The sequence below is a fragment of the Suricata suricatta genome, chromosome 3, assembly GCF_006229205.1.
Source record: "Suricata suricatta isolate VVHF042 chromosome 3, meerkat_22Aug2017_6uvM2_HiC, whole genome shotgun sequence".
NCBI lineage: Eukaryota > Metazoa > Chordata > Mammalia > Carnivora > Herpestidae > Suricata > Suricata suricatta.
In genome coordinates this window covers 86612563-86635911 of record NC_043702.1, presented here as the reverse complement: position 1 = coordinate 86635911, position 23349 = coordinate 86612563, and the positions used below count along the sequence as shown (strand labels likewise).

Below are 23349 nucleotides of genomic sequence, written 5' to 3'. Positions count from 1 at the left end.
CAAAAAAGTATAGCCCCGAAACCTATAGGTGCTAGGCAGATAAAAGAAGTGAGTAAAGGGGCACCTGGGTGGCTCAGTTGGTTAAGTGTCCAATTCTTGGTTTCGGCTCAGATCATGACCTCGTAGTTCGTGGGTTCAAGCCCTGCATCTGGCTCTGTGCTGACAGCACGGAGCCTGCTTGGGATTCTCTGTCTCCCTCTCTCTCTGCCCTTCTCCTGCTCACTCTCTGCCTTTCTGTCTCAAAATAAATAAATACACTTTCATAAAAATGGAGTAAAGAAGTCAAAAAGAATTGTGGTTGGCCTGAAAGTATGACATGTCTTACTGAATCCCTGCTCTTTTTTGTCAAATCTGAGTTTTAAAACAGGCTGACATTCATGATTTCTTATGTGACTCTTATAATGTTTCATTTAATGATTGCTCAATTTAAAAAATTACCAAACAGAACACTGTGGTAGCCAAACATTATTTGGCCTACAAATTTGAACCAGCAGCCATCATTTATCAAATTTTATTATAAGCTCCAAATCATCAAAATTATTGAGATCCTAAGCTGTCTCTTTCTCTAAACAGTAACAGTTTGGTGAAGGCTTCAAGCAGAGAGCATATGTTTCTACACATTGCAGATAAATAAATTTATTTGTATTTTTATAAATAAATAACCTTGTAGTTAACATATTTAAAGGGTTTTTTTTTACACTTACTATGTTTTGGAGATCATTTTGTAAGTACATGAAGAAGAGCGTTTGTTACACTGATAAGTGCATTCTATTCCTTCATTAAAAGATTAATGGGTATTTAGATTACTTCTAAATCTCATTACTAAAAGCAATGCTCCAATAAAATATCTCTTTATGTGCATTTGGATAGTCTGGCTCCTCTTCCAGACTTTACAGGTTAAAAGCAAACAGCTGGCACTGCTCTTCACTAGTCATCTAAGGTTGGGTTTCTTGGTTCCATAATGTGATTGAGCAGGTGGACCTGCTTTTATGATCTAATTCAGGTGAGGCTCTGAAGATGGGGGATGCCTTTCACTGAGAATACCTAGACAGGATGCCTGGATTGGTCTTTTACCCAAATGATGTAGGATGGGCACCACGGTCACCTGGATTCTTAGGTAAAGTTTACCAGATGGTCAGGACTATTGTATTCAGTAATAGATGGGGTTATGAATTGGTCTTCCCTGCTCTGGTGGGGCAGCAGGATGGGACCCAGGGCTCATACACCCCTTTGTTTGGGAACCCAAATTAGGCCAGAGTGTGTACTAAATTTCTAGGTAAGTGAGTCCACCAGTCTGCTCTGCAGTCAGGAAGAAACCACAGCTTGTGCTCTCTGTTCTAGTGCCACACATACATAGGGCTGTTGAAAGGATTCTGTAGTTTTCTGGGTGCTCTGGTTATGTTCCTTGAACAAATAGGCTGAAGACTGTATTTAGCAATTATCAGGCTTATAAATTAGATTCCCTGCCTGGGTGCACCAGGAGAAGTTCTAAGGCTCTTTGTTGTCTTAACTCAAACCAACATATACTCCAAGTCCCCAGGCTGATCAGGGCCTCTGGTTTTCTTTGCAAATTATTGGCTCTTCCTGCCTTCTTCTAGGCTTCCACATCAGTAGGCTGCACAGATCTGTCTCCATCCCTTCTGGTCAAATGGGGATGAAAGACCCTCTCCTTACGGATGGCGCTATGCCTCAGCTCCCTTGTCTGGGTGGTGATGAGGCAGCGGGAGTTTGTGGGGAAGGGTTGCTCCAGATTACTCTCAATTTCCCAAATAGGCTCTCTGGTTTGGAGGGGCCTGGTTCTGTCCTCCGCATTGACTATGAGTTAATTCCCCTGCTTGTGAGTGGTGCAGGAACCCTCCATGATACATTTTGATATTAGTCCTCTTTCCACTACATATGTTCCAAATAGTTTATACCAGAATGTTATTTTGTTCTTTGTTTAAAAACAAATAGTTAAAATCTGCCATGAATTTTTATGATGATGTCTGGATTTTTGTTACATTCTGGAAGACCTCATTACAAGAATCTTATATTTTGTTTGAATGCCTTAAATATCTTTATCACAGCTTCATTTGAGATTTATTTCCATACATTGTGTGAAATAAAAACCAAAATTAAATTTTTACTTGCAAATGGACTCTCAATAATTCCAACACCATTTATGGAATACCACCCTCTCTTTATCATTTCAAAGTACTTCCTTTCTCATGGGATTTATGGCTATACATGTTCTGGTCTGCCTTGCAGTGTATTGTGTTCCATTTATCTATTTGTCAATTCCCACGGCAACACTAGACTGTTTAAATTACAATAGCTCTATGGCATATTTTGAATATTTTGATAACTTGCAGGGCCAGAATCGACTTTGCCCTCATGAGAGTCACATTTTCATTGAGTACGCATACCTTTACCAACCTCACTCCTAGTTTTGCCAATGCCAGTCTTGTCAATGATAATTTCCTCACCTAACATGACATGAGGTCGCTTATGTGGGATGCCCTCCATTCAACAATGCCTCTACCTTTGCTGCTGTTACCACTGGCCACACATGGTCGATGTTTACTGTGTTAGCTAACTTTCTATGTATTTTAAATAAATATTTATAGTTTTTTTTTATTAAGGCTGTGCAAAAATCCTTTCAAGTATTATAGCAGATATCAGGCACTCTAGCATCTTTTCTCAAATCCTCTTACCGATTTCTTGCACACTGGCTTCCCTGTGATCACTATCAACAGCCCCTATCTGTATCCCTTTGTCACAGATCTGCCTTCATGTCTCCAGACTGTTTTGCCTGTTCTACAGAGATTCCCCCAGGATAGCCTTAACCCATGACTAACAGTGCAGAGGCTAAATTCTCTGGTTGCCCTGTCCCCTTGTCAACTCTGAGGTGAAGCCTCCATTGTCATCAAGGATCCCCTCTGGGCCTGAAGCAGACTCTCTTCTGTACTGGACTGATAACTCATTCTTCCCTTTTCTTTCCTCCTTCCTATCTCTCCTCCTCCTTGTCCCCCAGCACCAGGCTTTCCTGGGAATACTTCCTAATAAATTCCTTTCACACACAACTCACCTCAATGTCTCCTCCCAGGGAACCTATCTTAAGACAGATAGTTGTAATATTAAGTCCATATTTAAAAAGTAAAACTAAGATACAGAGAATTTACAGAGTAACTTGATGTCACACAGAAAGTAAGTGGCAAAAATGAGTAAATTGTTTCATTAAATTATGTATAAATTCAAGATATTTGGGTTCAATTTACATTGTCTCTAAAAGTAATCACAGGTTCAACTTCTGCTGGTGCCTTCCAGTCAACCCACAGCTTCTGCCAGTGCACTTGGCAGTGTCTGCTGTCCCTGCTCCCGGGTGTACTCTCCAGACAAAAAGGACTAGAGAGGGATAGGGAAGGTGTGTGAGATGGTGTCCTTTAACCAGGTTCTCAGACCACATTTGCCTAGACCCTCTTTCCCTTGTGCACCTAGGCAAGAGTTGGCCAAAAGAGGAATGTGCATAAGTTCTGAGCAGTGCACATGAAGCTACGGCCATTGTTCTCAGAGGGTGTTTGCAGTCAGATGCAATGACAGACAAATGCTGCTTTTCTTATATGTCCCATCTGTTTTTCTCCCTTCTGCTGGCCAGCAGGAGCCCCAGCTCACCCCAGATGCTTGGCTGAGGACACACACAAATAATACCAACAGAGGCAAAATTCCAAAGACCTCTGCATGAGCTCTGCTTTTGTCATCCATCTTTGGCCACTGGGTGTATTTGGCTCTTTGGATTTTGCTGAAAGTGTAGTCATTCACCTGAACTGGTTTTTCAAAAAGATGGGCTAATGACCTTCCCTTTAATTCTTTAAATACACCATCCAGACTGTAGTGTTCCCAGCTTCTCCCATCTTATGCAATATCTTATTCCAAGTCATTTAGTCCCTTCACATTCAGTAGCCATGCTTCTCTGACTGAACTCTGACAGATGTAAAAGTGTTCCATATCAAGTAACATTTAATTGAAAGTTTCTCCCAAAACACTTGAAACAGCATCAAAAAGAGAAAACCTTTAAAAAGGTACTGTCAAATGTAATTTTCTTATTCTGAGCATTTTTAGAAGCATCTCTGAATATGCAAGATCTTTTTTCCCCAACAAGAGCATTGTTATTTCTTTTTTCTTCTCCCTCCCACCCCCCTTTTTTTGCGACTGTAAAAATACCTAAGGAATTTTGAAGTAAGACAATTCTGTATGCCCTTTTTTTCTCTCTAGAAATTTTAGAAAAATTATGTTGCTTTAATGTCACTTAAGAACTGACATGACCAAAAAATTAAGAATCTATGAAATCAGGTCCTGTCAGTTCATGGCCATAGGCTCAACATTCAAATTATGCAAACAAGGGAAATTAAAAAAAAAACTTTGGGGGGATATATTAATGAGTACCTTTGCTTTTACTAATGAAGCAACAATATTTATGGGTTACTATGGGGTTAACTTATGACATTTAATGTTAGAGTAAAATAAACCAATTAAAAACTTTTAACCTTTATTTATTTTTGAAAGACAAAGAGAGAGCACGAGCAAGGAAAAGGTAAAGAGAGAGGGAGACATGAGGAGAATCCGAATCATCCTCCAAGCTCTGAGCTGTCAGCATAGAGCCTGACACGGGGCTCAGACCCATGAACCGTGAGATCATGACCAGAGTCGAAGTCAGATGCTTAACCAACTGAGCCACCCAGGTACCTCCCCACCACCAAATAAATCAATTTGAGTTTCTTGAGAGAAGGCAAATTTGAAGGATTTGAATTAGATATAAATGGTCAATAACTGAAATATTTCCATGATAATAAAAATAATTAAAATGATCCTAAAGTGAAAAAAAAAGTAGGCTACTATCCTTACACTACCAATTGCCCTAAATAAAAGTATCTACTTTTTATCACAGTAAAAAAAAAAAAAAAAAGAAACTAATGTAAAATTTAGGACGTCATGACCCTGGAGAAAATCTCATAGACAGGCAGCATATTGGGTCTCTGTCCTGTGTAAATAATTCTATAAGCACAAAAGCCCAAAGAGTTTCATTAGAGCAAATTAATGTCAGGAGAAGAATAAAAAGTGACAGAAAAATGGAGGGCACTATAGAAGTTTAGTACAGCAGGGACCCTTAAGAGGGAGATTTATTATAGCATAGGATGGAGGAAGTTACTTAGATGAAGGCAGGTATAGGAAGAACCGCTTTCCATCCTGACTTTCCAAGTTCTGGGAGAATTAAAATTGATGGTAGTTTTTCTTACTTCTCCTACCCATGAAATCTCAAGTCCAGTAAAAAAATTTAAAAAAACAAAAAAAAACCTAAAAGAAGTAGCACAATATAATTTCAGTGGCAGCAAGGAAAATCCCTAAAGAAAGTGCAGAAAATGGTTTAACAGAAAAACATGAAAGTCATAGGGGGAGGAGGCAGAAATGAAAGGTCATAGTAGGAGAACTGGGGTTGGAAGATCACGTTGGAGACGTCAGGAGTGATGGCTTGTGATGTGAGAAGATGACGGTGATACTTGATGGCAGAAGAAGCTGGGGCTGACAAGTCACGGTGAGAGTGCAGGGTTGACAGGTCAGCCCGCTGGAAGCACACTCTAGGGGACGACTCCTTTTGTGGGGTACAACGCAACTTTTTTCCTGCCCCTATGATGACAGAGGAGGCAGTGAGTAGAGATAGTAAAGAGTTAATAATAAATGTGATTAAAATTGAAAGTGAAGCATTAGCCTAGACTAGCATAAGCAAGAGAAGAGCTTAAATGCAAAATTTAAGGAGACATTCTCAGGGAGTGAAAAGGCTGACCTCGCAATTGCATGATCCTGTCAGGGAAGTTTCCCTTAAATCGTGTGCACCAGATTCCCCTCCTGCTTTACTAGTACTCCTGAACCTGGGGATAGAGAGTGTGTGAAAATTTGTTACTAAAGCAGAATCAAAGGAAGAAACTTTAAATTAGAAGAGACAGATAATACAAATGGCCCCAAAATAAAGATTTTGTTTAAAGTAAGAGTTTTAAAGATGTTCCCCTCTACCACAAAACAAAAGCAGAAACAAACAAACAACAAACAAATAAACAAAAAAACACAGCAATGACTCATCTGGGAGGTGAGGAATTTATTAAGTTCAGATGGACTCACTAATCAAAATTGGTAGGTACCATAATACAAAATATCTGTGGCTAGAATTTGGGACACAGTAATAAAGGAGATACTAATCAAAGCAGGTGGTTCACTTCAGAAAATATGAGCACATGATATTATTCATGCCCTGACAGATACTTAGGAACAAAGTAACTAGGAGTTTGAAAATAGTCATATACAGAAGTCACATGAATTAGAGTCCCAATCACAACTGACAGAGTAAAGGTAGAACTCACTCTGAGGAGGAAAACTTTAGAACAAGGGAATGGTTAGTCTTAAAGATATTAGGCACAAACATAGACTAGGAGAATTAAAATAGTGCCACCAGTGTGAGAAATTGGCTACCAGGTGAGGCCTTGGTCAAAGAAACAAAATAAGATCTCTGTTTGAGTTGTTTCAATGCTAGAATTTTGGGGGGCCAAATTATTCCTAACAAATGAACAATCTAGTGCCAGAAATGTGGCAGAACTAAGCTTTCAGTCAGGTAGTCCTAGATAACTATAAAGAAGAATCTTAAGGATAACTACAGTAGGCAGAATGATGATCTATCAAAAATGTCCACACCCTAATTCTAAGAATCTCTGAATACATTAGGTTACATGGGATAGACATTAAAATTATGGTAGTAGATGGAATGAAGATTGCTAATTAGGGGATCTTATATCACAGAGATTATCCTAGATTATCCAGGTGAGCTCAAAGTAATCACAAGTGTCCTAAAACATGCAAGAGTGATACCATATCAGAGTGATATGATGTAAGAAAGACATAACTGCCCATTTCTAGGTTTGAAGATGGAAAGGGGCCAGGAACCATGGAATGAGGGAAGCCTCTAGAGGCTGGAAAAAGAAAGAAAATTAGCTTTTTCCTAGAGCCTTCAGAAAGGAACATGGCCTTAACTGACTCCTTGATTTTAGCCCAGTGAGACCCATTTCAGATATCTGAACTCCTAAACTGTAATAAAAATACTTCATTTTGTTTAAAGGGACCAGCTTTGTGTTAATTTGGTATAACAGCAACAGAAAACTAATACATGAACCAAGTCATTGGTACAAAGTTGACAAAGTTTTTCTCCATCTCCCAACACCATACTTTAGGCAAAGGAAGTTAACAAAAATACACAAAATATAAAGTGAACACAATCAGAGTTCAAAATCCAAGATACAAACTATGGGATCAGAAACTTTAGAAGGTTGGCTTCTTTAGGAAGGCTCTACTTCATATGGAACTCAAAGAACTGGTTAATTTAGAGTGGAGAGGAAAAAAGAGAACATTTTAGTTGAGGGGCTTTTCAGAGGCAAGAGTAGGAAGCTGGGAATTGAGTGTAAAGATGATGGTGAGGAGAACACACAGATCCGGAGGAAAGAACATGTGAAGAATGCTAACTCAGACAATGGCCGTTTTGTGTGAGTGGCACTATCTCTTCACTCATCAAATTGTCATGTACTGAACGTGCTGGCACCAGTTAGATGGCGGAGATATAGTAAACGAGACAGATAAGACACCTGATCTCCTATGGCCTACATTCTAGCAGGGATGTATTTTTTAGGAAGTACTTTTATTGATTATTAATTTGTTCTATCTCATTAATTACTGCAACCATCAAATAAGGTGATAGGAACTCAAGCATTCTCACTTTCAAGGTGAAGCACAAAACTGATTAAGAATTTCTCCAAGAGCACACAATAGTAGGTGACAGAACCATAATTTGAATCCAAACTATGTAAGTCAGGTTATGAATGCTTAATCACTATGCTGACTGCTAACAAGCGGAGGAAACTTCACGGGGGGAAGTAGTCCAGCTAGTTGATGACTTTAATGTGTTAAAGATTTTCCTTTAAAAATACTACCACAGCGGCACCTAGGTGGCTCAGTCGGTTAAGTGTCCAACTTCAGCTCAGGTCATAATCTCATAGCTCGTGGGTTCAAGCCCCACATCAGGTTCTCTGTTGTCAGCACAGAACCTGCTTCAGATCTTTTGTCACCCTCTCTCTGTGCCCACCCCCTTCTCTGTCTCTCAAAACTAAATAAACATTTATGGGGCACCTGGGTCGGTCAGTCAGTTAGGTGTCAGACTCTTAATTTTGGCTCAGGTCATGATCTCACAGTTTGTGAGATTGAGCCCTGCATTGGCCTCTATGTGGAGCCTGCTTAGGACTGTATCTCTCTGTCTCTCTGCCCACTCATGCTCTTTCTCTCTCTCTCAAAATAAAGAAACATTAAAAAAAAAACTTAGAGAAAACATTTAAGAGACACCACCACAAATAATAATGAAAACTACCATTTGTAAAGCATTTCTTTGATACTACTATGCATTATGCTAGGTGTTGATGTCCAATAATCTTCAAGGCCTCATTCAGGACAGGTATTCTTATCTCCAGTTTACAGATACAGAAAATAAAGCTCAGAGATTTTAAATGATTCCTCAGGATTACCAAGCAAGTAAGTGTCAGAGTTGAAATCGAACCCCAAAAGATACTATTTTTTCTTACGTTTATGTATTTATTTTTGAGAGAGGAAGAGAGCTAGTGAACATGAGCAGAGGAGGGGCAGAGAGAGAAAGGAGAAAGAATCCCAAGCAGGCTCCTCATGGTCAGCATGGAGATGGACTCAACACTGGAATTCCCGATCTGTGAGATCATGGCCTAAGCAGTCATCAAGAGTCAGAGGCTTAACCAACTGAGCCACCCAGGTGCCTCAAAAGCAAAGATATTCTTGACAAAATTTCAGACGCTTTCTCAAAATTAAACATGGAAGAGTAAAAGATTATTTGTCCTACCTATAAATATATCATCAGACACATATTTGTATTTCACAATAGCATAATATGATTCCCACAGACAGATGGGCTACACCCATACAGACAGCAAATCCTCCCTCTGTACATTCCCATTCTCCCATAAATATGTGAAAGGAAAAAGTTTTAGAAACCATTGACATATATAATCCGAGAGGAGGAAATAAAATGAAAGCAGCAGCATTGGAGCAATCTAGACTAATGCAGATCTCAAATAGCAGATTTCCTTGTCATTAGAACTTTTACTTTACAGAAAAAGCCTTTTCTATATCTCCCTACCTCATGGTGTAGACTGCTTACAGCAGTTGGGAAAAGAAAGATCCAAATAAAAGTCTACTTTAATTTTTAGAATTATTTAAATTTAGAAATTGATGCAGAATTACAAGCAGTTATAAAGACAAAAACATTTTTCTGTCTACTTGAAAAAATATTAAAAGTATTTGAATGCTATGTTGTACAATATTTTTTTTTCTCAACGGTCAGAGAAAGACATTTTCTCATAAAACTTATAACAAAACTGTTTTATAATGTATCATTAACTTAATTGCTATATAAATTATTAATCCTCATACAGTCCTTATTTTTTATTTTGATTCTGCTGACAGATGGACTTATCACAAAAGTTTTTTGAGAAAAGCTACTGAGAAGACCAGAAATTTTCAGCTCCTAGTCTCTTGCACAATTCTGCATTTTGTTATGACCTGCCTTCAGTTTAACTAGGCAGTTCCTTTGTGAAAATATGACTTATGTATGTTTTATTCAGGTTTTTTTCCTCTTTTCATTCAGTAAGATAGAATTTGAAAAGGAAAAACATTTTTATTACACTTGTCTCCAGTTTCTTAATTCTTAATTCAGTGATATGCTTTCCTCAGGGTGCATAATGCCAAACCAAGTGTTAAAAAATGGGAAAGAAAACCAATAGTTTTGACTTCAGAGAATGTTAGGGTCCAAATTAAATACATTTATTGGATTCATTTGAATACACTTTTGAGTATCTGCTATGGGTAGTCATCAAGTAGAGAGTGATTTCTCCAAGTGCAGGAGTTCTAGGAAGGAACGTGCCAGTGGGCATGGCACTCTATGAGACTAATCACGGAGTTCCATTCCTCAGCACACATGCACAACCCCTCCTTAGAAAGCCACTTTCTACTTATCATAATTCACTCCTGGGGACAGCTCTTGTCCTGGTGACATGGGATGAACTCGCCCTAGGAAATCCATTCTCATGTCCTTTCATTTAAAGTTCATTGAACTCACTTTGACAACTCATTTATTAAATGGTCTTCTCAACCAGTCGCAGGCAGCCCAGAGTGTGACAGATCTTGAAATGAGGAGCTGAGTTACCTGCCCTGCACAGAGCTAGTCTGCTCTTGGAAATTAGAATATCTTTTCTTTTCTTTGTCTTTTTCCTTTTTATGTCTTTTATTTATTTTTGAGAGACAGAGAGAGACAGTGCGAGCAAGGGAGGGTCAGAGAGAGAGGGAGACACAGAACCTGAAGCAGGCTCCAGGCTCTGAGCTAGCTGTCAGCACAGAGCCTGACGCGGGGCTAGAACTCACGAACCGTGAGATCATGACCTGAGCCGAAGCCAGATGCCCAACCGACTGACCCACCCAAGCGCCCCAGAATATCTTTTCTTTTGCTAACATAGTGTTTCTCAGGCCATTCACTTTTCAGCTTTTTTTTTTTTTCCGGGTAAACATGAAATTACAAATACAAGACTACAGCCTGAAATTCAGTCCTGCTATTAATTTTTAAAATGAGTCAAATTTAAATGGCAGCACTAATACAATGGTCTCAGTGGCCTCAGATTTTATTGAGTGAGAATTCCAATGTGTCATATTAATAGGAAAGCAACAATTTCATTAAAAATACCTGATTTCCAAATCACATTTAAGGAAAAGGGAGATGAATACAACAACAGATAAAATCGAAAAGAGGAGCTTGTTACATAAATTATAAATGATGTACCTATTAGCTGAGTCATAAAACAAGAAAATAAGGTAATTGGACTGACAGCAGGAAGAAGAAAGTTATGTAAATGAAGAAAGCCTTGTTAAAATAATCAAGACAAAGAGATTCACTGATTTAGAAGGTAGCACATTTTGAATTGCTGGTATAATTAATCCTTTTTGCTCTCATAAGCTATTCTTTCAAAGGGTCTGTTTTATTTGAAACAAATTAAGGTGGGTTGGACAAGATCAGCATAAGTTGAAGCTTCAGAGGAATGCTGTAGATAGTACTAGTTCTAGAAAGATGCTCTAAAATTACAAGTCCTCAGAGAATATAAAGTAATATGACCTACTTCCTTCTCCCAACTACCATGTTTTATGAAGTACTATAACTGGTGATAGAGAATTGATAGAACTCACTACCAGTTCAGGAAATGCTGCTAAGACTTTTCATTTAGGGCTAGAGTTTTCTTTATTAATCAATACAAGCCCATTCTTAACTCTGTGTTCCTCAGCTAGGTTTAATGGACATGCTAGGAAACTCTGTTCTGATCTGGAAAAAAATTCTGGTCTCAAGGAGTATATAATATACATGGGATTATAATAAACTAGGAAATAAAAGGCAAAATATCTTCCACCTCCATCTAACTGAAAGCATATACACATATACTGACACGTCACACTTATATTTCATATGTGAAATATATAAGTTATGAAATTCTAGCAAAGAGAGTGCATCTATTTTCACCTTGGTAAAATTAACTAAACTTATATGTGACATAACATGAATACTCTCTTCCAAAGAACTTGCTGTTTTCTTAAGCTTACTTATTTATTTTGAAAGAGTACACAGGTGGGTGGTGGGGTACAAAATGAGAAGGAGAGAAAGAATCCCAAGCAGAACTCAATCCTCAAACCATGAGATCATGACCTGAGCCAAAATCAAGAGGCCGGTACTCAACCAAGTGAGCTAACCAGGTGCCCCAAGAACTTGCTTATTCTGATGATGCATTTTTGAGAACATTTCAATATTCTTTTATTATGGAACATTAAAGTAAATGGTTGGTTTTTACTGTGACCTCATTTGTAGAGAATAAACTCATTTGCATGAGGATATAAAACAACAACTCTGAGTAGATTACTGACCCTGTGGAACTGAGGCCAAAAGATATTACATAATTTCTCTAAGCTTCCACAGTCACTTCTTGTAGGAACTTGACTTTGAATCATAATTTTAGCCACTATATTGTACTACTTCTTTAATAATTTTTCAAATAAGACATTGAACTGGATTTTCAAAGATGCAAAGTATTGGCTGTTTATCTAACCATATACATTTTTTTCATTCACTGATACATTTCATTCACCATATACATTTTTGTAATCACTGACTGTATCTTGGATTTAAAAAAAAAAGCATTTGGGTATTCATGCCAACTTCATGGATAACAGCTCAAATATTTTATTCTATAGATACAGATGTTCTGGTGTAGCCAATACCTTAATTATGCTTCTGTTTTATTCTCTTGAGCCAATTCCTATAAATGAATAAATTGGACCTCATCTAGGGAAAGCCACAATTCATGATACGCTTTATTCCAAGAGTATTTTTTGAAATGAGGAGAGACAAGTACAGAAAGTCAGTACTAACAGAGTTTTAAAACTTTGAATGCAAATGTTATGCAGTTTAGTACATTCTACAAAAATTGTAATCATGTTAAAAGTATTTATTACTCTTTTAGAATTTTGTTATTGAAATTGGAAGATGATAGAGGAATAGCTCAAGATATTCATTTACCCACGTGTTAGATCATAAAAATGTAGAAGTTATAAAAGTTACGCTATCTTGATGCAATGGAAACTATATTACTATATTTCTTTTAAACCTAATTCAAAGTGCCATCTTCAAAATATTTCTCCAATCCTTTTAAAATATATTAATCATTAATTCCAAATTACTGTTTAAAACAACCAGAAACTCATGACCAGATAAGCATTGAGTCAAATATATAAATGGGTAAATGATCATGCAGTTCACAGAAGTTCGAACTGAATAATATAATTTGAAAGTATATATTTTTTTTACTTTTTTAATGTTTTATTTATTTTTGAGAGAGAGAGAGACAGCATGAGCAGGGGAGAGTCAGAGAGAGAGGGAGACACAGAATCTGAAGTAAGGCTCCAGGCTCTGAGCTAGCTGTCAGACTGAGGCAGGGCTCAAACCCACGAACCGAACCGTGAGATCATGACCTGAGCCAAAGCCAGATGCTCAACCGACTGAGCCAGCCAGGGGCCCCTGAAAGTATATTTAATCTTACTTGTGATCATAGAGACAAATTACTCACCCCCTTTTTTTTATCTGCAAACTAACAGTGGTAACATTCAATGCTGGTGTGCATGCAGTGAGATGAGTGCTGCATTGCGGGTGTGTTATAAAACATTAGTTTCCCAGAAATTAACTGAATGATATATCTAAAAATGACCAATAAATACTTTTGGTTTACATTCTGGTATTTTTGCTTTCAGAAAGCATTGCATAAAAACAGTCAGGAACACAAAAATGCCTCTAAGTACTTTTAAAAAATCCTTAAATGGCATTTTTATGAACATTAAAAAATCATAGAAGCTTAATTTCACACAAAAAAGGAATTATTCAATAAATTATGTTATAGTCATGGCATAGTATACTATGCAGCCACTAAAATTATGTTCATAAATATTTAATATAAAAGAAAATAGTTAAAAAATAGTGTTAAAAAGAAAATGTCAACTCTATAAAATAGATATCTACATAGGAAAATCAGGAGTGTACCAGTGTGTGAAAGAGTAAATGCTTCTCATTGGCAGTATCTGTAGATTGTTGTTACTACCTTCTTTATCTTTTCAAGATTTGGGAATGAATTCATTTAAAATAATACATTTTATGCATGGGTCTATGCATATGCATGCATGTTTACATGTATACAAATACATGTCTATATTTTATAAACTTTCACTATTTAAACATCAAACTCCCTTCTTGTTTCCTGTATACTATTTTATTTTTAAATATGCCACTTTGGCATACTGGTTACTGCTTTTAAATTAAAATCTACACTCAACATGGCGCTTGGACTCAACAACCCAATCTCAAGAGTCATATGCTCTACCGGCTGAGCCAGCCAGGCACTCCCATTACCTATATATTCTTTTGTCTTTCACACAGACATTTTAATGTGCAGTTTCAGCTCAGAAGAACACGGCATTAACAAATGCTTCAAAAGTATACCACTGTTCTCTCAATGTCTTAGTCTACAAAGTAGATTTTGCTTAACAAATATGAATAAGTAATTGGTCACTGGTTTCCCTTTTTTAAAATTTATAGGTTCTTTTAATGTATGATTTTTTTGGTCTCAGCAGATGAATTCATTTATAAAAACATCACCCCACCAATTTGGAATGTATTTCAGTTAGGGTCATTGATTTTCTAAGAGGATGATCACTTTGTCTACAATCGAACTGACAAATACGTAGCTCTGTTTTTAATTAGCACTGCAACCTATCTGATCTTATCATAGACAGAGCTTTAAATGTTTGACTCCTCATTTTATATTTTAAAAAATGGAATTGAGTTTTGCAAAAATTTCAGAATGACTCCCTGAAAGTCTAATGTTTCTATAGACCAGTGATTTTCCATTTTTTTAAATGAAAGCACTTCTTAAATTTTACACAAGAACCCCACTGTCTCTTGCCTGTATTGTTTCCACTTCAACTAGCTCCATGCCTAGTTTCTCTGAAGGAAGCTTCTAAGACAATTACGTGGATCTCTTGGATTCTGCAGGACACATGGGAAAACCCCTGCTCTGGACATTTAATTAATCAAAAATAAAAGTATAAATTCATAGCACATCTAGACCAATTTCAAATAAATTACGTTTGTTGTGTTGCCATGTTATATTTACCATGAGAAATAACACCACAAAACATTCCATCTGAATAGAGCACATTTAAGGTCAGAGAATTCTATTTAAGGACTCATGGGAGAAATTCTTCTTGGGTCTAAGTTTCAGGAAAACTTTGGCTTTCCTTGAACAGACAGTTTTTTCTAAAGACACTGTGAATTAGGAAACAGTTTCCCTCATTGCACTGGCTGTAAGGAAGCTTAGAGAAACGGACAAGTGTACAGGATGTCATGGCGTAAGTGCTTGTGAGCTAATATTAAGTCTGACTTTGTTATATTCTCACCCATCTCTTCCCTTCATCTTCAAGCATTTTAACTTTTTTGAGACTTTGTGTCAATAAAAACCAGAAGTAAAACTGATTTTTCCCATTTTTGAGATATAATTGACAATAACATTGTATTATTTTAAAAGTGTACAATAGTTATTTGATGTATGTATATATTCTGAAGTGATTACCACAATAAGTTTAATAAACATCCATCACCTCAAATAGTTACAATTTTTTTCTAGTGACGAGAACTTTCAAGATTTACTTTTATAGAAACTTTCAAATATACGATTCAGTACTGTTAACGACAGTCACTATACTATATTTAATGTCACAAGAACTAATTTGTCTTATAACTGGAAGTTTGTACCTTTTGATGACTTCCATCAATTTCCCTCAACTCCCAACTTTGGCAACCACCAGTCTGTGGTTTCTAAGAGTTCAATTTTATAAAATTCCACATGTAAGTGAAATCATACAGTATTTGTTCTTCTCTGTCAGAATTACTTCATTTGGCGTAATGCCCTCAGTGTCCATGTTGTCAGAAATGGCATGGTTTCATTCTTTTGTATGGCTGGATAATATATGTGTGTGTGTGTGTGTGTGTGTGTGTGTAATATTATCACATTTTTAAAATCTATTCATCCTTCCATGGATACTTAGGTTTGTTTCCATGACTTAGCTATTGAAATAATGCTGCAATGAATGTGGGTGTGCAGATAACTTCGAGATAGTGATTTTGCTCCTTTTTGATATATACCCAGAAGGGAAATGGATGGATAATACAGTATTTCTATTTTTATTTTTTTGAGAAACCTCCATACTGTTTTCCAGTGTGGCTGCACTAGTGTATATTCCCATTGACAGTGCACAGGTGTTACCTTTCCTCCACACATTTGCAAGCACTTGTTACCCCTTGTCTTTTTGAGGATAGCTATTCTAATTGGTGTGAGGGAGTATTTTGGGTTTGATTTTCATTTCCCTGATGATGAGTAATGTTGTGCCTTTTTTCATGTCTCTGTTGGCCATTTGTATTTATTCTCTGGAGAAAAAATGTCTCTTCAGCTTCTCTGCCATTTTTCTAATTGAGTTATTTTTGTGTTTCTTTCCTATTGAGTTGTATGAGCTCTTTATGTATTTTGGATATTTTCTATTTATCAGATATATAATACACAAATATTTTCCTCCATTCAATAGATTGCCTTTACATTTTGTTGATTGCCTTTACATTTTGTTGATAGTTTCCTTTGCTGTGCAGAGCCTTTTAGTTTGGCGTGGTTCCACTTTTTTTTTCCTCTTTTGTTCCTTTTGAATTTTGTGTCAGATACAAAAGTCATTGTCTAGACTGATGTCAGGGAGTTTACACCTATGTTTTCTTCTAGGAATTTTATGATGTTAGGTTATGTTTAAGGCTTTGACCCATCTGAGATTTTTTTCTGAATGGTGTAAGTGGTCCAGTTTCATTATTTTCCATGTGGCTGTACAATTTCTCAACACTTTATTGAGGAAACTGTCCTTTCCCTATTGTATATTCTTAGTTTCTTTGTCATAAATTAATTGACCAATTATGCTTTCATTTATCTCTGGGCTCTCTATTCTGTTCCATTGATCTATGTGTCTGTTTTTATGCCAATACTATATTATTTTGATTACTACAGCTTTGTAATATAGTTTGAAAACAGTAAGTGTGATGCCTCAAGTTTTGTTCTTCTTTCCCAGAATTGCTTTAGCTATTCAGGGTTGCTTTTGGTTCCATACAAATTTTAGCAATTTTTTTCTATTTTTGTGAAAAATTCCATTGGAATTTTGATAGGAATTGGATTGAATCTGTAGATTACTTCAGGTAGTATGGACTTCTTAACAATATTAATTCTTCCAATCCATGAGCATGGAAGACCTTTCTATTTTTTTGTCTTCAGTTTCTTTCATCAATGTCTTATAGTTCTCATTGTACAGATATTTCACCTTGTTGGTGAAATTTACTCATAGGTATTTATTTTTGATGCAATTTATTTGTTTGAATAAGGTTTCTGTTCCCTTTACTCTCTTCTTCTCTGGGACCCCTGTAACATGAATATTGTTCCTTTAGATGTTGACCCATAAATCCCTTAAGATATTTTTGTGTTTTATTAATTCTTTGTTCTTTTTGCTCTAATTGGATGAATTCTACTGCCTATTTTTGATTTTACATTCCTTATACTCCTTTTGGTATGCTGTTGAACTCCTTCTATTGAATTGTTTAGTGCAATTCTTCTATTCTTTAGTTCTGTGATTTTTGTTTGGTACTCATATTTTTTCTATGTCTTTGTTGAAATTCTCGTTTTGTTTATAAATTGTTCTCCCAACCTCAGTGAGCATCTTTATGACCATTATTTTGAATCCTTTATCAGAATCACCTGGTTCTTTTGTCTGGAACATATTCTGGTTCTTCAATCCTTGGCTCTCTGTATTGGTGTCTGTATATTAGATAAAACAGCCACATTTCCAAGTCTTGATGGAGTGGTCTTGCGTAAGAGATGAACCTTATCATTCAACGTCTCCCCAGCTCTTGGTTGTTTCTCACACCTCTATGGTTCCCCAGCAGCCTATTTTATTTTTAATAACTTTCAGTAGTTGGGAGTGTGCCAAGACTCTCAGTCAGCACATAGATGCAGGCTGCTTGGAAGCAGGACCTTCAGGCAGCAGTTTTTAAAGTGTTCAATTAATCTTTTCAAGGAAATACTGGGCAATGGGCCTTTCTATCAGTTTCCTCTGTAGTGTGCCTTGGAGGGGGTAACTGCTTAAAAACTACTTTTTGTTGCTGCTATAGCAGAGCTGTGGGACCTTCAAACACAAGCCCCACAGGTTATCAAAGCCAGGTAATCAAAGAGTGCATCCACTGGACCGCGGCTTCAAAAGTGAGGGCATCAGACATGTGCACAAGCTCCTTCCCAGGAGGCACCGGTGAGGTGAAAGGAACATGTGGAGATAGCACACATCTTCCTCCTTGACTTCCAGGGAGAACTGCCCCCAGCTCCTAGGAGTGTGCTAAGTTAGAAGCTGGACTCTCAGGTAGCAGCTTTTAAAGTATGCAAATAGGACTCTTCCAAAGAAACACTCTGAGAAGGGGGTTTCTATATCCTCCCTCTATGCTGAGCCCTGTGGGGAGAAGCACAGCAAGTCCTCACAAGCCTGTTAGGTATTGTTTCCTTCTTTACTGCGGTCTTGTGGGTCTGCTGCATGTGAGCCCTGTTGGCTTTCAAAGCTGGGTGTTTTGGGAGCTCAACTATCAGGTAAAGTGCTAGGTGTTGGGTTCAAACAGTTCATGCCTCAGGGAGAAGTTGAGAGTTGTGAGTTTTTTCCCAGTAGTATGTCACCGTGCAAGGGGTGAGGTGTATGCTGGGAGTATGTCTAAGCTTTTCCCACACATTTATGTGGGTATTTTCTCAATCACCTATGTGTAGGCATTGCTCACATCATTTCTAAATTTCTTTCAGAAAAATTGCTTTGCATGTAACTGTAGATCTGGTGTGTCCATTAGAGAAAAGTGAGTCCAGGATCATCTTACATCACCATCTTTGACTGGAAAATCATTCTCAAGCTTCTAAAAATGTGTACACACACATATACACTCAGATAATTTAAGGCTCCCTTTATGCCAATATTTTGTTGAATGTATTTTTTAGCACTTATTCATGCATTCATTCATTCACTTGTTCATAAAGTCTTCATGGCACACCTAGGCATGCCCAGCTCTTTGGGTGAATAGGATTGCAACAGTGAATGTGACTCGCTTCTTCACCTTACAGGTTCAAGGAAGCCCATTTACTCCTAACTATCAAATATTATCACATCCCATGTTTTACCTATAACTCACAGCCTTCCAACAGTTCTCTTTAATGAATTTTAAGGCAGTCAATGATTAAAGTCAAAACTGAAATTTATTTAATTCAAATAAGTAAAGGATTTAAAAAAATGAAGCTAATACAGTTTCAAATTAATAAAGCTTATATTAATTCTTTTTGGCTTCCTTTTAAATACACTGTGTGATTTCATGTTCTCTAGCACATTTTATTAAAAACCATTCAGTTGAGACATAAATCAACCAAAATTAGCCTTGATGGAAAACTGGAGCCTCTTCTTAAAGAAAAAGAAGTTTCATCTCTCCCTAAACCATATAGTGTATATTATCTCATTATATCAGAATATCAATATCAATACCAATAAGCCACAGCAATGGGCTTGCTTGCCAGCAATGCTATGAACATCTTTAGACATAATTATAAACTATTTATTAAACCACTTTCAACCTAATTTTAATTTAAGAGAAAATGATGATTATAAGGTAACATATAAAAAGCAATCGGGTCTCAAGTTTAAATCTGCAGTACTACTGATTTTTAAAAATTTTATTTTAAAGAAGAAAATAAGAATTTGATGAAATGGTTGCAAATGACAAGATAAAAACAAGACCAAAAAGCAAACCATGTAGATTTTAAAATTAACATCTTTGAAGTAATCTTCCCCTTTAAAACCTAATTACCAATCCTTATGACATTCTGTATTTCAGAACTCAAAAACTGAATTGCATTTAAAATTGAAATAGAGGGGCGCCTGGGTGGCTCAGTCGGTTAAGCCTCCGGCTTCGGCTCAGGTCAGATCTCACGTTCGTGGGTTCGAGCCCCGCTTCAGGCTCTGTGCTGACAGCTAGCTCAGAGCCTGGAGCCTGTCTCCGGTTCTGTGTCTCCTTCTCTCTCTGCCCCTCCCCCTCTCATGCTCTGTCTCTCTCTGTATTAAAAATAAATAAAATATTTTAAAAAAATAAAAAAATAAAATTGAAATAGATATATATTATTATTGAAAAAGGTCTTCAAAATTAATTTCAACATAAATTTACTTTCACTATCTCTTAAGAGTCTTTACAAGGAAGAAAAATTATGAACAAAAGAATTAATGTGATCATCTTTTCTATTTTGAATTCAAGAATGTACTATATTCCCTCTCAAAATTTTTATTTTTTCAGTTTTTCCCCTAGAACAGAATTTTGCATGCTGTCATCTTGATAAGGTGGTATGATAGGGTAAAATTTGGAATTACTATTGCATAATAACATTTATATAATTTAAATTAGACTCCTTTAACTTCACGTCAATTGATTCTTTTACACATTTGTAAAAGTTAGGATTATCTTTTATGGTACAATTGGAATGGGTTTCCCATCTCATTTACTAAATCCCAAAGTCCCGGAGTGCACTACTTGTCAATAGAGTCATTATAGATATTCTAAATACTGACATAAATTACATCAAAATCTAATAGTACGGCTTGATACCTTCTGATAGGGGATTTAGCAAATGAAAATGCATAAAAATATGACCATGCGATTTTACACAGCAGAATGAGAAAGGCTTTATTGAATATGTCCTTTTACTATAATTCGTTGTAATAAAGAACCGCTTTGTCCATAGTCAGAAATAAACAGAAACTGTTGCAAATGGCAAGACCATAGGGATTTCAGGAAAATGACCATTCATATGTATTGCTATTTTACCTCCAATAAATGAGAGTGTGACTTGTGCAAATAAATAATAAAAAAAGAGCAGTCATTAAAAATAGCAATTTGTTAACATTTTTCACAAATTAAGGATAATAAAGTTAATTTATGCAATGATGTCTACCCAGCCCATCTGTTGTATAATCACATATCAACTCAAGGAAAGCTGGACTATATATAAATCAACACTTTATACATCTCGAAAGAATAAAGGTATCTTTGGCTATCGCTGACTGTCTACACCTCCTTGTGGATTAGTTCATATATAGAGAAAAACTCTGTGGATTATCCTGGGGCATTACACTTAATCTTGATCTTTTCAAAGTCACATTAATTATGTGCTCATAAATGTAGTAAAGTATTAATAAAATTTATGCCTGACTCAAAAGTGGTAGAAAAACATATATAGAGATTACAGAATAAGGATCTAAAAAAATAGATACTTTTTTAGAGTAGCAATTAAATTAACAAATTGTAGCTTAATAGAATGTTAATGATAGCTACCATTTATTGATCTAGTATTATATCCTAGATTTTATGCTAATATTTTAAATATATTACCCTGTTTAATCTTTCCAAAATCATACAGAGTAATTATTAATATCCATGTTGAACAAATGAGAAAAATGCTCAGAATTCTTCAGCAACTTGCTCCAGTTCAGACAGGTAGAAAGCCATCATTGAAAGCCAGATACGGCCACAAGGCCAGTATTTTGTCCTCTGTCTTATGTTGCCTCTGATCTAGGTTTAAGAAATCTAAATCTCTAGTGGTGCTTGGGTGACTCAGTCAGTTGAGCATCCAGCTCTTGATTTCATTCCAGGTCATGATTCCAGGGATGTGGGATTGAGCCCTGTTTCAGGCTCCACACTGAGTGCGGTGCCTTCTTCATATTCTTTTGCTCTTTCCCTTTGCTCTTCCTCCCCACTCATGTGTGCTCTCTTGCTCTCTCTCTCTCAAATAAATAATAATAATAATAATAATAATAATAATAATAATAAAAAGAAATCTAACTCCCAGTTCATAAAAGGAGAAGAAAGGCAAGCATATGCAAACAACATCAAAATGTTTGTTCACAGTGAGGACAATATAAGTATGCTATACTTGGATTACAGGTAACTTGTTCTGTGAATGTTCTGCAAGATAAACAAACATTTCTAATAAATTTTAACTTGACAAATGAGTGATGTCTTGCAATGAGTAGTATGTGACATCAAACGAAACATGATCACAACTGAGCTGATGGTTCTTATAATTCGCTTTGGTATATGAGTGCTCTGGATTACAAACATGTTTCCAGATCGAATTATGCTCACAAAGGTTTTACTGTCCTTGCCAAAAACATTTAAAGCACTGTAGCCTTCAATTATAAGAGTCAAGTATAAAGAACAGAGAATGCAATAGTTCTTAATCGATGACCTCAATGAACCCTACCTGGAGTTCTGTATTTCATTCTGGAACCTGTGGTTTCAAAGCAACCTTGACAAACGGGAGAGCTGCCATAAAACAAGGGTGAAAGAATGTAACGACTGTTATCATTACAACCATTTTTCATTTAACACACGTTGTGTGCCTGGTGCTATCTTTGTACTTTACAAAATTCTCTCATTTGATCCTCACAATATCCCCTGAAGCTGGGACCGATTTTCCTTACTTTACCAAAGAGAATATTGGAGCTAAGAAAGATTATGTAATTCTCCTAAGACTACCAAACTAATATATATCAGAGGTGGTGTTTATCTAACAATAAAGCCAAATCACTTCCTGTTATACTGCCTTGCAATATTGAGAAGAAATGAGGAAGTTTGGTATTAGAAAGACAAACACTGAGGTACCTGGGTGGCTAGTTCAGTTAAACATCTGATTCTTGGTTTCGGCTAAGGTCACGATCAGAGTCATAGGCTCCAGCCCCCCATAGGGCTCTGTGCTGACATTGCTGGCCTGCTTGGGATTCTCTCTGTCTCCTCCTCTCTCTGCCCCTCCCATGCTCATTCTTGCTCTCCTCTCTCTCAAAATAAATAAACTTAACATTTTTAAAAATTAAAAAAAATAAAAAGACAAACATTAGAAGGGTTAGACTTAAATTACTGCACAATTCTAAAACACTAAACTAGAAACAACTGGAAGGTGGTAAAGGAAGACACATTTTCCTATAGGAAGGATTTTCTCTTGATCAGGCCAGATGGAGCATTTTTAAGCCACGCCAAGATGATGTCTTAGCACTTGATGCTATTTTCCCCTATGTCTCATTTCTGACTCATGGAGTTTTTAGTTGCAGTTCTCTTAGCTTGGAGTGCTCTTACCTTCATCTTCCTTCTGAGGAGGTAGTGTTAGTGCTGAGCCATAGCGATAAGAGGCTTCTTTTTTCTCAGAGGAGTAACCTTGATCTCATTACCATGTTGCCATTGCCCTTGTTTATTTACTGTTAACTTGTTGATTGTGTTTCTCCTACTAGAACGAATGTTCCAAGAGAAGGCATTTGAGAACTGTTTTAAGGTACAGAGAGGACACTCAGTGAATATTTGTTGAATACAATAAATGTTGTTAAAGCTACTATGCCTTAGATGGAGTATCATTAGATTAAGTTCTCATTCACTCTAAGAATCTATGGCTCTCCTTTTGTCTGATAAATTATGAAGGCAACAAATGGGAGGTGGTCTGCAAAAGGACTGTCTGTGTTCTCAAAACAGCTTAAAACTTTACAACA

At 36.6% G+C, this 23349-nt stretch overlaps 1 long non-coding RNA gene across 1 annotated transcript in view; it reads right to left on the bottom strand.

The window, feature by feature from the left end:
- LOC115286520 overlaps positions 1-23086 on the bottom strand; it is a 74667-nt gene extending 51581 nt beyond the window's left edge. Inside the window, exons 1-2 of the long non-coding RNA XR_003906106.1 lie at positions 22946-23086; positions 22077-22138 (exon numbers count right to left, since the gene is read on the bottom strand). This is a non-coding gene — a long non-coding RNA (uncharacterized LOC115286520). The remainder of the gene's footprint in view (positions 1-22076; positions 22139-22945) is intronic.
- Positions 23087-23349: the final 263 nt, after the last annotated feature.